This window comes from Pholcus phalangioides, unplaced genomic scaffold (assembly GCF_987345545.1).
Source record: "Pholcus phalangioides strain wild (caught in Gottingen) unplaced genomic scaffold, Ppha-v1.0 ptg000010l_1, whole genome shotgun sequence".
Taxonomy (NCBI): Eukaryota; Metazoa; Arthropoda; class Arachnida; order Araneae; family Pholcidae; genus Pholcus; species Pholcus phalangioides.
In genome coordinates this window covers 39387895-39403819 of record NW_028301603.1, presented here as the reverse complement: position 1 = coordinate 39403819, position 15925 = coordinate 39387895, and positions in this window count along the sequence as shown.

The following is a 15925-nucleotide window of genomic DNA, read 5'->3' as shown; positions in this document are numbered from 1 at the left end:
TAATTCCGTTTCCGTGTACACCAATAGTTACACGGAAATCTTGATGATTACGGAACTCTTAAAAGTTGTCTTCGATGATTACGGACCCTGGAAGATTACAAAACTGTTACACGGAAACCTTGATTACTATGTTATAATCAAAAAGGAACCCTTGGCGAGCACGGAACTCCTGAACGATGCCCTTGATGATTACGACACTACGACACTGTTGCACAGAGCCCTTGATGACTGCGAGACTGTCATCTGCAAGCCTAGGGGATTACGAGCCTGCTCTACAGAACCCTAGCTGTTTACGGGACAGTCCTATGGTAACAAAACAAACCCTCTCCCCCCCCCCCCAGAGCTTTCTGGCGGAACTCCAGAGTTCCACGGAACACCAGCAGTGAACCTATGCCCTAGGGTTCTGCAAAATTGGTGTTCTAAAGTTTCAGAGCACAGTATTAAAGATGACAGAAGTGCTTCTACATCGCTCATTGATGATAATTGACTGTTACAAAACCACATTTCTTTTCCATTGAGAAGTATGGCTGCTCTCTATAATTTCACACTCATATTCCGACTTACGGAACGTGTTCGTATGTTCGGATAAAAACTGCAGAGGCGTACACAGGGAAGGAGGGTTGCTCAGAGAGAGCCCGTACTCCCCTTTCCCCTGCCCCCAGCTGACCAAAAAGTTAGAAGAAATTATAATATTTCGGTGAAAAAATTGAAATACCGGAAGAAAGTATTCTCAATATGCTGCTGTATTAAAGCCAATTTCTGTTAATTTAAATGCTTTTTGAAGGGTTTTTAACTCAAAATATCTCGGGAAGAAGCTTTTTCTTGTGGTCCCTCCCCCCCTCGAGCCTTTTGTGTCCCCTCCTCTCCAAAGGTCGATCCTTCGTACGCCCCTGCGGAGCTGTATATGTCACCAATCTAAACAAAATAAATCTCTCAATGAGAAATGAAGAACCCACGTCCTTGAATGTCGGAAATTGATATCACTCTCAATTAGCGAAGGCATTTTCCCATGGATTACGTCGGTTAATTGTCTCGGAAACTGTCTCAGACAATCAACGTTTCATTTATGGCTTAGTTGGCTTCCGGGACGGAAAAACGTTCGTGACAAATTTCGAATATTTAAGTGATTTTTAAATCCGTTCTAAAACCTAGAAGCAAGTCCATTTCGAGATGCCTTTGGCCGTGCTGTAATCCCATGGTTATTATTAGAGACCGGAAGTTTTTAGGCACTAAAAATGGTCAAAACAGGCGTTCAAAAATGCACTAAAAATGCCTAAAATAGGCACTAGAAAAAGGAATTTATAATTATTAGAAAAAAAGGAAAAGTAACTAAATTGGCGGATAACTAATATTAAGGATAACTAAATATTAAGGATCCAAAAACTGGATAAGAAATTTTCTGTCCTAACTCAATCTACTGTTTCAGTTTTTCATTATAATACAGTAAAACCTCTGTTTTGCGGACACCGACAAGACAAAAAAAATCGTCCGTAAATAAAGGGGTGACCGTTAATCAGGGATTTGGAATGATATATAAGGGGAAATTATTATTTCGCCGTAGAAGAGGAGTGACCGCATCTGAGGGGTGTCCGTTAAGAGGGGGGTTACTATAATACTATATTAGCCAAGTTGAGTTAATATTATCATGCCAAAAAAAAGTGTTTGTGGTCCTTCAAGATTTGATCGGAGCTAAATTTTATCGAATACATTTCAATACTACAAAATTATCTGCAAAATATAAATGCTAGCTGAAACTGGAAGATAATCACGGTAAAGTAGAAAGTTGTTGCCCTGTCTCTCCTGAACCCAACAAAAAAAAAAATCCCCATGTTTCTAAGTGCAATGTTCACAGAGATATTTGAATTCGAAAAAGCGGTGGTAATTTGGGAAAGAGCAGCGTTAAATGCGGGAAAAACTTTTACCCGCATTAAATTTTGAACGCCTGGCGAGCATTTCTTAAATTGCAATCATCTCTCTACGACGGACGTTTCATGAGATAAAGCCCGTGCTGGCACTTACAGAACACCCTGTACACACGCCTGCCAACAGTTTATGGTAAAATATTTTTAAAAATATTTCTAGTACAGGGTAGAACCAGGGCCGTCTTAAGAGAATCATGGAGCCCCCGGGCCAAATGATTTTTCTGAGGCCCCCCCCCCCTACCAGGTACATTTTCGAAAATCTCAACCAGATCCCATTTTTGTGAGGCCCTCTTTTCTATTGAGGCCCCCCGGGCCCATTCCTTAAGACGGCACTGGGAAGAACAAAAAAAACTTGAACACAGTCAGACGCTGAAAATTGAAAAATTCGAAAAGTGGTTTTTTTTTTTGGAAAATTCGCGTGAACCAGCGCCCCCCCCCCCCACCCCTGACCTTGACGCATCACGATCTTAATGCGAATTCGATGAAATGTGGATTGTAATCTGAAAAAATATGGTGCGAATTCTACGCCGAAATGTGGATTATAATCGGAAAAACATGTTTTTTTAACAGAGATGATGAAATAAGTGAAGCAGGATCATGTCTCCAGTGGTGTAGATGGTAGCATGCTTGCCCGGTATGCAACAAGAGGGCCTAGGTTGGAGTCCCGGCGGAGACGTGATGACTTTTCTTTCCGAGTCCACCTCAGCAAAATATCCGGAAAATAACTGTTTCCTATATAGAGACGATAGGTCTTTGGGGCACTTGTATGCCCAACATCAATTTCAGTACCACACTTATGCCTATTTTGGGTTTGTATGGGTCTGGGAAGTGCGGGGGGGGGATTTCTTTTCAATAAGGCCGGGATTACATTATAAAAGTTTTCCAAAAGTTCTTTTATCAAATTTGAAAAATTTAACCAATAATATTATCGGTTGCATTTGCTCGAATGTAACCTATGAGCTTTATTGGTTGTATTTTTCAAGTTTTATAAAATATATTTTATCAAACTTTTATAGTGTAATCCCGGCCTGAGAGAGAGAGAAGAGAGAGAGAGAATATAAAAATAAGGTTGAAGATTTTAAAAACAGCGATGCTTTTGAAGTTCTAAACGTATCCAAGTTCTGAATATGGCCTCTAAAATAATTCGCAAATGTCGAAATAGGCATTTATGGATGAAAAAATATTCAAAAAATGCATTTTTACAAAAACAAAAATCTAAAATGGGGCCAAAATAGGCATTAATGGCATTTTCTTTGAACTTCTGGATTTTAGTTATTATTATTAAGAGGATATAAGGGACCCCGATCCAATATTTGCGTGTGTCACTTGCTTCCCATTGTCCATCGGAATCGACCATTTTCCCATCTAAAAGACTCGCGTCAGTCGAAGACATGTGAACACAATCACTGCAACGAAAGGTTGTCTAATACCTTTACGCGACTGGTGTTGTCAGTTGCTGTTTCCACAACGCATTGTCAATCACTTGAGAGTATTGTAGCGACGTGGTGTTTTCGTGAGGGGTTTTTTTTTTATGATCGATTATGAGCAGCCATCCCCTCCAAACCATGGTTCTGCCTCTATATCTCAACGAATAGATTTGAGCAGGTGGCCCAAGAAGACCTCCGGTTTTAGCACGGAATCGGAGAATTTTCAGTCATCATTGTTTTAAAATGAGGAGCCTGAGAATTTTCAGTCATCACCAGTACCGTCTTGACCCATGGGCCCACCCGGGGGCCCTCAATGTTGAAAAATGAGATGCGGTGGAAATTTTCTAGGATTTACCAGGTAGGGCCTCCGAAAAACCACTTGGCCCGGGGGCCCACGATACTCTTAAGACGGCCCTGGTCATCACTGTTTTAAAATGAGGAGCCTGAGAATTTTCAGTCATCACTGTTTTAAAATGAGGAGCCTGAGAATTTTCAGTCATCACTGTTTTAAAATGAGGAGCCTGAGAATTTTCAGTCATCACCAGTACCGTCTTGACCCATGGGCCCACCCGGGGGCCCTCAATGTTGAAAAATGAGATGCGGTGGAAATTTTCTAGGATTTACCAGGTAGGGCCTCCGAAAAACCACTTGGCCCGGGGGCCCACGATACTCTTAAGACGGCCCTGGTCATCACTGTTTTAAAATGAGGAGCCTGAGAATTTTCAGTCATCACTGTTTTAAAATGAGGAGCCTGAGAATTTTCAGTCATCACTGTTTTAAAATGAGGAGCCTGAGAATTTTCAGTCATCACTGTTTTAAAATGAGGAGCCTGAGAACTTTTCAGTGCTCAAGTTTTTTTGTAAACAGGGGCAATGAGACTAAAAACTGACTAGAGTCGATAGTCTATGTTCGGTTTGATAGGAAAGTTTTTAATAACTAATATATATAATAAAACTTCTAATATAAGTTGACACAAATGTATTTAAAGAAACTCTAGTTTAAAGCACATGAAAAATTTTCATGACGATACTCATTAGAACGCCATCTTGTGATACATTTTGCTATCTTACTCAAAATAAGATGCACAACGGTATGAATTCAAAAAATATTTGTTTTTAAAACCACACGCGTCAGGGGCGTAGCCAGAAATTTCGTTCGGGGGGGGGGGAACCAAAGTGACAGAACAATGGATTTGGCCATCTTTTTCCCTTTTTTCGGTCATTTTCTCACATTTCGGGGGGGGGCACACCCCCAAATTCCCCCCCCCCCTCGCTACGCCCTTGACACGCGTGTTGTATTTCGTACGTTTGCTGGCTTGTAGCATTCTTTTACAAGCCAAAAAGAAATTCTTATAAACAGTTTTAAATAATTATTATTAACCATTGACTTTTATGTGAAGTTAAATAAATATATTTGAACAACAATCTCTACAACGAAGATCAATAGAATTATGCGGTAAACGGTACGTTTATTAGCGAAACTGTAAGGATGTTGTACAGAAATTTCGAAATTTTAGTTTTTTTTTTAATTTTTTGAAATTTAAAAAAAAAACAAAAAAACTGGAGATTTTGGGGTTCCGAAAATCCTCATTTGTGTGAAGAGAAACCACTGCATTCGCCCAAAGTTACTGCATGGGCTGCGCCATGTGTGCTGACAAATTGTTCCAGAATTGTACCGTAACGTTCAGTAGTAATCGTTTCTCGCACGAAGAAGGGGCCGATAATGCCTCTGGCGCATACCGCAGCCCATGCAGTAACTTTAGGCGAATGCAGTGGTTTCTCTTCACACAAATGAGGATTTTCGGAACCCCAAAATCTCCAGTTTTGTTGTTTTTTTTTTCAAATTTTAAAAAATTAAGAAAAAACAACTAAATTTTCGAAATTTCTGTACAACATTTTTACAGTTTTGCTAATAAACGTACCGTTTACCGCATAATTCCATTGATCTTTGTTGTAGAGATATTTAATTTTGAAATAAGGGCTTATTCGCAGATCACCCTGTATCTACAACTAGACGAATTAGGTCATCTACAGTGCAGGGCAGTGTTTTAGGGCCGTGCCTCCACAATTATCGCATGAATGATTTTCCACAGTGGCCATTAAGAGTATTACTGCGCTGTACGCAGAGGATTCAGTGATAATTTGTATAGATGGAAAAACCACAGAAGGCATTAAGTAATTTACAAGAATTAATTGATCAAGTCGAAACATGGTGCGAAAACAGCAGAGTTAAACTTAATGCGGATGAGACAGTATTTATGTGGATCACAGGAAAACTAGATCTACCCCCAGATGCCGGAATAGTGGTTGAGGGGAAATTCATTGAACCTTTTATAAGTACTAATAGGGAATAATAATTGACAAGCGACTGTCATTTGTGCAACAACGCAATTATGTAATACAGAGAGCAGACGTAGCAAAACACATTCTGAAACGCGTACTTGCAGACAGATCAACATTCACTGCCAAGAACAAATTAAGTGTACACAAAATTGCTATCAGATCCATACTTTTATATGCTGCACCAGTGCGGCTCTACTCGAGCAATCAACACATGGTTAAATTAGAACAATATCAAAACAATAAGAGCTATGCAGGGAGCCAATTGGTTTATCAGGAATAGAAGTGTAAGAAACGATGTAGGAATGCCCACCATACACGCCTTTGCTCAAAAGCTGGCTAATAATCTCTTCCAAACTCTTGAAGAGTCAGAATACCAACACCGTAGGGAAATATCCACTTACCCAAAATACAAATACAAATACCACGCCACAACAGGCAAATTGCCCAACGGGGTGGCTGACTTAAGAACATCAGGGATCCCCCGAGCCATTTTTTGGAGGCCCTACCTACTACTGCTACACCACACATGCACCCCGCGGAACCCCCAACGAATCGATACACGCGGGAATGTGCGTGTACGTGTAGTGAAACCTGACGTGAAGTTTTTTGTTTCTTTGTAATGCTTGTTATGTGTAGTGCTGCCATCTGCCACCAGTTTTTTTTTCTAACTATGAGTGAAGTGTTATGATTGAATGATTTATCGTTGTAGGACTGTTGCTCTCTGTGGCGAGACTTTTTAACGGGGAGATCGGCTCGCATTTGCGCCTTGAAGTTGGGAACCACAGAAAACCAACTTCATCCGACCACCACTGTGGGGTTCGAACCCGGATCCTCGCATCGCGAGTCCGTCACTATAACCACTCGACCACCACAGCGGCGAAAAGTGTAACTATCTGGAGGTGGGTAGGTTTGTACCCATGTACCCTGAACTCTTTCCCATCTCTAACTCTGTATCTTACCAATCCGCCACTACAGTACTCAAAGATCAGATATCCACTTTTTCCAGACCCAAAAACTTTTTGGTTATGAAAAGACCGGAGGTAACGGGATTGTGAAAAATGTATATAAGCAACTATATATAGTGTAAATAATTAGATTAACTGCAAAATATCAAATTATTGTAGATAATATATATTTAATCACATAATCATAATTAACTGCATTTAATAACATATAATCGCATTTATTAATATGGTATATAGTTGACGCTGAACATAAAAATGAGAGTAGGTAATATATGCAATATGATGAATAATTAATGTTAAAAAAATTATTAATTATAACTTAATGACGGACGCCCTAACTGATGAATTGACATTCTGCCACTGCCCTGTTAAGTGCCTTTATACTTTTATTTCCCCTCCTGCCTGCTTAGGCTTTGATTTCCCTCCACGCACCAAATATGGGTAACATTAAGCTCTAAGTAGTTTGAAAAGTAATAAAATGTACGACCATGGCGAAAATCGCACACTTTTCCAGGACGGCTAAGAAATGGTTTCAGGGGTATGCGCTGTTTGCCAATTTCAGTCGGAACCCACAGGCCACTATGTCATATTTAGGATTTAGGACTGCAAAACAAATGTCTACCATGCGAAGGTTTTTAACAGCTGGCTGTTGCGAAGATGAATTTTTGAAAAGAGAAAGAAAATTCAACTTCCTTGGCGGGGAATCGAACCCACGTCCTTTCACTTCCCGGGTGAACGCCCTAGACTACAAAGCCAACGAATCTCTCGATCTTTCCTTGGAGATCGTGTGCACAGAAATTTGAAAGTGTTGAAATATTAATGGACATTGTCATAATTAATGTCAGATAATAGGGAGGTTTTTAAGAAAAAGCCTATTAAACACGTCAAACCGGGTAATATTTAATAGGTAACATTTTGTAATTTAAGGCCTGACTCATGACAGTTAAATATCAGGTCACCAGTTAGGCCTTTCAGTTTCAATAAAAATTCCTGAAATCTTTTCTTTAATGCCTCGATTTCTTGAAAATTCCATGATATTCACCACAAGCACTGAACTGACGAATATACCGTAGCGTTATCTTCCATCGGTCGAGCCAACCGACACTTGCTGTGAAATCTGGGCTCCCCCCCCTTCATTGAATTCATTACGAAAATTCAACGCCTTTTGCTGTAAAATAGACCCTGAAAAAGGCACGCCTTTGTCCCTGAGCTGTGTAAACCAAACATGCAAAGCTTCACCAACTTTCTCATAGTCACTTTCAATGCATTTTCCGTAACTCTTGCAGCGCACACCATTCTTCTATTTGGTCCGTCCAACACCAAAGCCGTCAGTTACCTTTCAAGGATTGTTTCTCCCTTGTCCAGTATCTTGATTGCATCAAGTTTTTGTTCCGTCGATACTACAATGACTTTACTTTCTTTTCATCGCCATACTTGAGTCAATTTCAACTTTTAAACAACACGACAACGTTTGTCAATTAACAGACGCATGCGCATGCAACTTACGACAAACCGATCCCCATACAATGATTGACGGCACTGCATTGAGTAGTGAATTGTGACAGTGAGCGAGTGAAAGTGGAGCGAATGACAGACCCATGGGTCATAGGCATGGGCCCCCCACATCCTGGAGAGGGAGCCACCAGGCTGGAATCTTTCGCGGCCCCCTGGTCAGACTTTTTATGGGGCCCCTTCTGTAGTTAATTTATAGCGTGAAAAAGCAAAAAAATGGTGAGAACTGTCCCAGGCCCCAGGGCTAGAGCCCTGTCGGCCCCCCCCCCCCCTTTGTGGGGGCCATAATAGTGTAGACGGGTGCACCACTGTAGAGTCGGGTTCAAAAAAAAAAAAAAAATAGACTACGCTCATAACTTTGTTGCCCATTGATGAGCTTTTTCCTTGTTGTTGTTTTTTTTTTCAGTGGGACGTCGGATAATACGGCATGTCGGATAAGCGGAGGTCGGATAGACGACACTCTATGGTATATATTATCCTTTTATGCCATACTTTATACCAATGTAATATTGCGTTACTCCAAGATGAAGGAGAATAGGGACTCTTCTCTGAGTTCGGTGCTCTGTATAACGTTCAACAGTCACGGTCAAGATGGTGTTGAAAATCGTAATAAAGAGGTAAAGTATTTGTTAGTTTTTGATATGGTCGATATCAGTGCTAGTAAGTTCGTTGACATCCTCCGCTAATTTATCCACCATTATTAGAGCGGTGTGTGTCGTAAGAATCATTGCTATATCCAATCAGTGTTACCTATCCTGCTGTTTCTTTACGATTAGACGTCACTTCGAACAGAAAACTGTTTGCTCTGTCGCTCCAAGATCGGGGACGATGACTCCGCCTGGTTAGCGTCTTAGTTATGGGGGGAATTCTTAACGGAGAATAATAACGGTTTGCGAACAATTCGATTTACGAACAGCGGAAAATGATTCGCTTTACGAATCTACTTCGATTTACGAACAGAAGAAACAGACTGAATCTCGATGGAAGAATGTTTCAGAAGTCTGTGATCTGACGTGGTAGATTGACGTTACAGCTAGATTGTGTTGCGAGCAGAGATTTCGAAGGCTTTGGGATTGTAGATATACAGTCGACGCTCGATATAACGAGCCCCTACGTCCCATAGAAAGCGGGTGTAATATTAGAAGGGTCGTTATATCGAAAGGAAAATATATATGGTAATCGTTATTGGTACTTATCGTACCGGTCGTTTAAATGGCATGGTCGTTATTACGTTGGGTCGTTATAGCGAGCGTTCAGTAACTTATAATTTTAATGATTTTCATTAGTTTCGCGTTATGCACAGGCACTGCTGCGAAAATTCACACTATAAAAAAACGTCGGGGTACCAGAAACGGATTTCATTCATTTTACACTTATCCTTATAGGGAAAATTATTTAATCATGAACAGTTCGGCTTACGAACGGACATCGGGAAAGAATTAAGTTCGTAAATCGAGGTTGACTGGACTGTATATATATATATATACGTGCGCCATCTACTCATCATTTAAAGAATTTCATCTTAAAAGAAAAAGTTTTGATCATCCCTGGATGATTGGAGCACGCTCGGTGGCGTATTTGCAGGGAGTCTTTGCGGACTATAGCCCTGGGCAACAAGTTCAGAGGAGCAGCAGATTAGTAGATTGGGAGAAGAACTGCAAAATTAGTGTGAATCTCGATGAACCTACCTCTGCCCAGACAGAAAAAGAGTGAATTAAAGAGTTTGCAAGTATGTGAGTGAGCAAAAAGAGTGACTTAGAGTGTGAGCAAGCATTCGAATGGCCAAAAAGAGTTACTTACAGAGCTGAGGACTAGGTGAGTGAGTGGCCTAGAGCGTGCGAAAGCATGTGAATGACCAAAAGAGTTACTTACAAAGTTGAGGACTAGGTCAGTGAGTAGCCTAGAGCGTGCAAGCATGTGAATCACCAAAAGAGAGTTTGAGAAAGCATGTGAATATCCAAAAAAATGACACGGAGAACGTGTAAAAGTGTGAATGATCAAACGAGTGACCTATAAAGCAAGAAACCATGTCACTGATCGACCAAAAGCGTGTGCAAGAGTGTGAGTGACCAAACCAATGTGAAAGCATGTAAGTGACCAAAACAGCGGGCACGCATGTGAGTGATCAAAGCAGTGTACAAGCATGTGGGTGACAAAAACAGAGTGCAAGCATGTGAATGACTAGAGAGTGACTTGGAGAGCATGTGACTATGAGAGTGACCAAAAGAGTGACTTGGAGAGCGTGTGACTATGAGAGTGACCAAAAGAGTGACTTGGATAGCGTGTGACTATGATAGTGACTTGGAGAGAGTGTGACTATGATAGTGACTTGGAGAGAGTGTGACTATTAGAGTGACCAAAAGAGTGACTTGGAGAGCGTGTGACTATGAGAGTGACCAAAAGAGTGATTTAGGTGTACTAAAGAGTGTACAATAGAGTGACTTAGGAGTGCGGGGAGGCCAAGTGGGTCATAGCAATGGCCGGAGGAAAGAGTATTCAACAAAATTAGACTATAATGGGAGAAAGGCGGCAAAATTCATGTAGCCCACAGGCGGCAAACCCCTAAATACGCCTCTGACCACGCTGAGGGTAAACTGAAAAATAAAACGCGCTGCTTCACGGCTAATTAAAGCTGAAGTTATTTTTAAACAGTTGTCTCTGGAGCCACGGTCCATCCCTAATGAAACGAATCCTCACTGGTATTGGTCGAGAATCGTATCGAAAGGTCTTCTAATGTATGGAGATGGCTTCAGGAAGGCCATTGAAAAATAACTCATCGAGATGAACAATGTTTCGACGAATGGTGATAAACGTTTCCGGAACCTGAACAGAATTTCCCATAGAGAGTTAGTGTGTGTGTGATTCCCAAGAGGTTCCCCCACCGAACCCTTCCCGCCATTTTTCCTCACTCCCGATCCCGTACATTATGATGATGCATATTTCCTTCGGGACAAACCGCCACGGGTTTCCGTGTGTGTGTGTGTGTGTGTGATAGCCGGATATCTAATGAATGGCTCCAATTAAAAAGCTTGTTGCCGACTGGCCGGGAAGTCGCGAGCACTTCGACTTGAAGTGGGGGGGGGGGGAGGAAGGTGTGGTGCCCTTCCCACGTGGCACCGCGGAACCCGTGATATATCGGTGAGGATTTAAGAAATCGATATTGTGCTTCTGCTGCCTTTTTTGACGATGGGTGGTGGTGGTTGCCGCCCAAATGTTTGCTTTTCGGGACATGATTCTGGGAATCACATTGAGCGGAAGGCGGGAAAAGCGTTTTTCCCAGAAGGGAGTCACGTACAAGAAACATGAGGTGAATACATGATTGAACATGAGGACACGGAAATATAATAAGAGAGAATTCTTAATTTTCCATTCTCGTTTGATTGTATTGTTTTCTAGAAAGTCGCACACGTGGATTCTACGATTCAATTAGGATCCGGCTTTCCCCGAACGGACATTGGACACGCGTTTTTTCACGTTAATGTACCGTACGTATCGCATATGCTTGATCCCCCCCCCCCCATCCCCGCAAGGAAGAAAACTGATATTGTTCCAGCCCAGTGGATCAAAACCGAGGGCCATATTGCCCCTTTTCCCGAGGCGCATTTATGGTTTTGCCGCCCTTTTCCAATTCTAGTCTAATTTTCTTCGCACCATTTAAAAAATGTATGCACAAGCAAAGCACCAGAACCAGATGATATCTACCCCAGGGTCCTCAAGGAATGTACTAACGAATTGTTGGGGCCAATCGCACAGACCTACAGGAATAGTGTTGCTGAGGGTATCGTCCCAAGGTATTGGAAACTAGCTACCGTTGTTCCGATATTTAAGAAGGGTAGTAGAGAAGCGGTGTCAAATTATCGTCCAGTGAGTTTGACGAGCTCCATCTCGAAAATTTTGGAATCATCAAAAGACAGTTTGTGAAGTGGATAGACGAGAATAATGTATTGTCGGATAATCAGCATGGGTTCAGGAAGGGGAAGTCATGTGTAACTAACCTCCTTTGCTTCTATCATCACGTGACGAAGGCTTTGGGTAATGGCAAGACTGTAGATGTGGTTTACCTTGATTTCCAGAAGGCATTCGATCGGGTCCAACATGGCAAACTCTTGAAGCGTTTACACGAGATTGTGATTGAGGGCAACTTGCTGAATTGGATGGAATCGTGGTTAAGAGATAGGTCTCAACGAGTTATGGTGAACGGGGAATTCTCTCGTTAAACAGGCGTCACAAGTGGAGTTCCTTAAGGAAGTGTCCTTGACCCCATACTTTTTTACTTTTTATCGATAAACTCGATCAGGGTATCGATGGAATTGCTAGAAAATTCGCAGAAGACATGAAGCTCATGGGGGGGGGGGAAGTAGTCGAGAATCAAAGTGATAGGGAGTTGCTCCAGATCAACCTAAACAGGATTGCAGCATGGGCAAATGAATGGACCATGACGTTTAGCTTTGACAAGTGCATGGTCGCTCATTTTGGTTCGAACAATTCTCTTACGAGTTGAATGGTGTCGCTATCCCGGATGCAACTAGGGTCACTGATTTGGGAATTCTCATTGACGAGCGACTTAGGTTTTCTGAACATTGTTCAGCGGTGGTCAAAAAATCGAATCGAATGCTCAGATTCATTTTCAAAAAGGTCTCTTCACGTTCTCCTAAAGGCATTCTTCCACTTTTCTGAGGCTTAGTTCGTCCTGAACTGAAGTATGCTGTAAGGTTTTGGAGACCATACCTACAGAGAGAGACATGGATTTGGTTGAAGGGGGTGCAGAGAAGCCCCGTGTAATTATTGGGACACGGGGTATGAGTTATGCAAACACCAAACATAAAAATAAATACGATGAACATGTTGGGGTAAATCGACAAATTATCCATACTTAGAATAAGACAAACCATAAGTATTCTTTATGGGCATTGTATAATATATTTTATCATGCATGTATATTGTTTGTAATTGCATTTGCAATCGCAGTTGCTATATTTTTGAAATATATGACATCCATATTAGTTATGGGCATCTGTTCTCAGCCACCTCGTTGGGCATTTTGCCTGTTGTGGCGTTGTATTTGTATTTGACAAACTGTGCTATAACCCGCTTGCCCCCTCCCCCTTTTGCAAATACATATGTGTTCCTGAGTCACTCTTTTGGTCTTTCCCATGCTTCAAAGTCATCCACATGCTTGCACACATTTTAAGTCTCTTTTGATTGATCACTGGCGTGGTTCCTTGCTGGGTCATTCTTTTGATCATTTATACCTTTACACATGCTCTAGGTCATTCTTTTGGTCATTCACATGCTTGCAAGCCCTCTAAGTGACTCACTGACCTGGTCCCTCGCTCTGTAGGTCATTCTTTTGGTCATTCACAAGCTTGCACACGGTCTAGATCACGCTTTTTGTCATTGACATACTTTCACACTCCCTAGATCACTCTTTTGGTCATTCACATGCTTGAACGCACTGTAGGTCATTCTTTTGGTCATTCACGTGCTTGCTCAAGCTCTAAATCACTCTTGTGCTCGCTCACGTGCTTGCTAACTCTCTAGGTAACTTTTTTTGGTCATTCACTGGCGTAGACCCTAGCTGTCTGGGCAGAGGTGGATTTATTCAGGGTCATCCCTTTGCAGTCCTGGAATGTACTTGGCAGTGGACCTCAGAGAGCTGTAACAATGTTTGAATGTGTAGAAATAAAAATTTCAAGTAAAATTTGGTGGGAACGGGTGCGGCTACTCCCAGAATCCAGCGTAAAGGAGGGTCTAAAGGCCGCCAGCGTAGACTATGTTCGTACCCTTACTTTCATAATTAACGTGACGTGGGACCACGTCAGGTCAGCGTAGTTTGTATAGGCACCTTGTTATACGTAATTATGAGAACTGGTGTTATGAAAGTAACGGGGTACGAACATGGTTCTACCCTGGTTTCTTATTCTGCGAGTCGGTACCGTTACGAATCGATTAAAAAAAAAACTGGAACTCAGGGATTTTAATCCATGTTCGTAATCTTAGTACACAAACTGGCAGGGTTTAAAATTCCTGTCAGGCGGAGGACCGTAAATCATCATTTTCCCGGAGGCCAAAGATGATCTTGAGATGGCTTTGAGTTCAAAAATAGTAAAGAAACATTGTTCTGGCCAATGGCGCCCGAGGCCAACAGCAAAATCAAATGAAATGTTGAAGCAATAAATCGAAATACTGTAATTTAAATCCTCTTTGAGTAGGAGACCTCTATTTTGGGCTTTGTTCAAGGATTCCGTTGATTCCTGTTAAGACTCTGTTTCAACTCCGTCGTGAATGTCGGAGGCCAGATCTATCGGAAAATGCACCGCAGTTTCTCTAACGATGAATTCATGCCCACCCCCCATCCCCCCTTTAATGTATAAGTGGTACGCAGGGCCAGACATTGACATGAGAGAGCCCTGGGTAGAATAATGATAACGGGACCCCCCCTCCCCCGTAACTAGAATTGTCTATTAATGCATGTTGTTTGAATTTTTACAGCCTTCCAAAATCATGGATGCCCGGACAAATGCTCCACTTCCCCCATACGGAAATTGGGCCCTAGTGGGACCCAAGACGTCCCCCCCCCCCCCCATCGAATTTCTCTGGTAAGTATTCAGAGTAAAAATGAACAATATGAGAAGTTGATCACCAGACCGCAGACTGAATGGGTGAGGCTGATATGCATGTTGCGAGCTGTGTTGAGCTTCTTGAGATGGTATTGGCTTTCACGTAATACTGTTTACTCGTGTGGCCCTATGTTAGGTGCAGACTCTTCTTTTTTTTCTTACTATCCTCCCATCTTCTCCCGGAAAACTGTTAGAAATCGTCTTTTCTTTTTTTTTTTACGTAGACCAAACTGTGGGGCTGCCTGTGGTTAGTTCAGTGGGCTCAAGGCTAGGGATCCCCCCATCAGCTTCTCCCTTGTGATGGTAATTGGATAAGTGTCCATACCACAAATCTCATGCTTTTTCATCTGCTGTTGGAACGTCGGAAACTGGAACAAAAAAAATTTAATCCGTTCATATAGGTGGGATCGCCTCAACGGATCGACCAGTCAAGAATGGTCATAAAAAAGACCTGGCAGCATAAGATGACTGATAGACTCATATTAGTCAGTCACAAGAAGTGAGAACAAAGTTTCTCCCAGTGGACGTAGTTTTTCGGATGAATATGTGGCACCGACAGGATGACCATATTTTTCGAGAAAAATGCAGGGTATCCGGATTCCAAATGCGGAACAACCAATTATCGCCAAAAAGTTTATGCCAAATGTAAGCAAAGGTGCCAACTGTTAGTGAAAATTCACTGAAAAGTTGCCAATGGTGGAAAATGAAACTACTGCAAATTGCAGTGGATAAAAATGACGCCTACGAAATAGAACGTTTAAAACGTGGTAAATGAGATGCGTGCATTGGATGCATTGGCGTACGACAAAGGAAGGGGGTTTCAAGTCGTCGTCGTCGTCCCCCGAGCCGAGATCATCGTGTTAAATTGCAGGAAATAACGTAACCCCCAACCCCCCGAAAAAGTCCTGCTTACGCTTATGATCAGGGTTTGAGCTTGCATGTGTGTGTTAATAGTATTCTCATTCTCTGTATAATAGCTTCTCAATTTACCCCAACATGTTTATCGTATTTCTTTTTAAACGTGTCAATTGTGTTACAATTTACTACCTCCGGAGGTAAGCTATTCCATTTATTAACAACCCTATTAGAGAAAAATTCCCTGCGACACCATAGCCTTGCATTGTCCCTCACCAATCG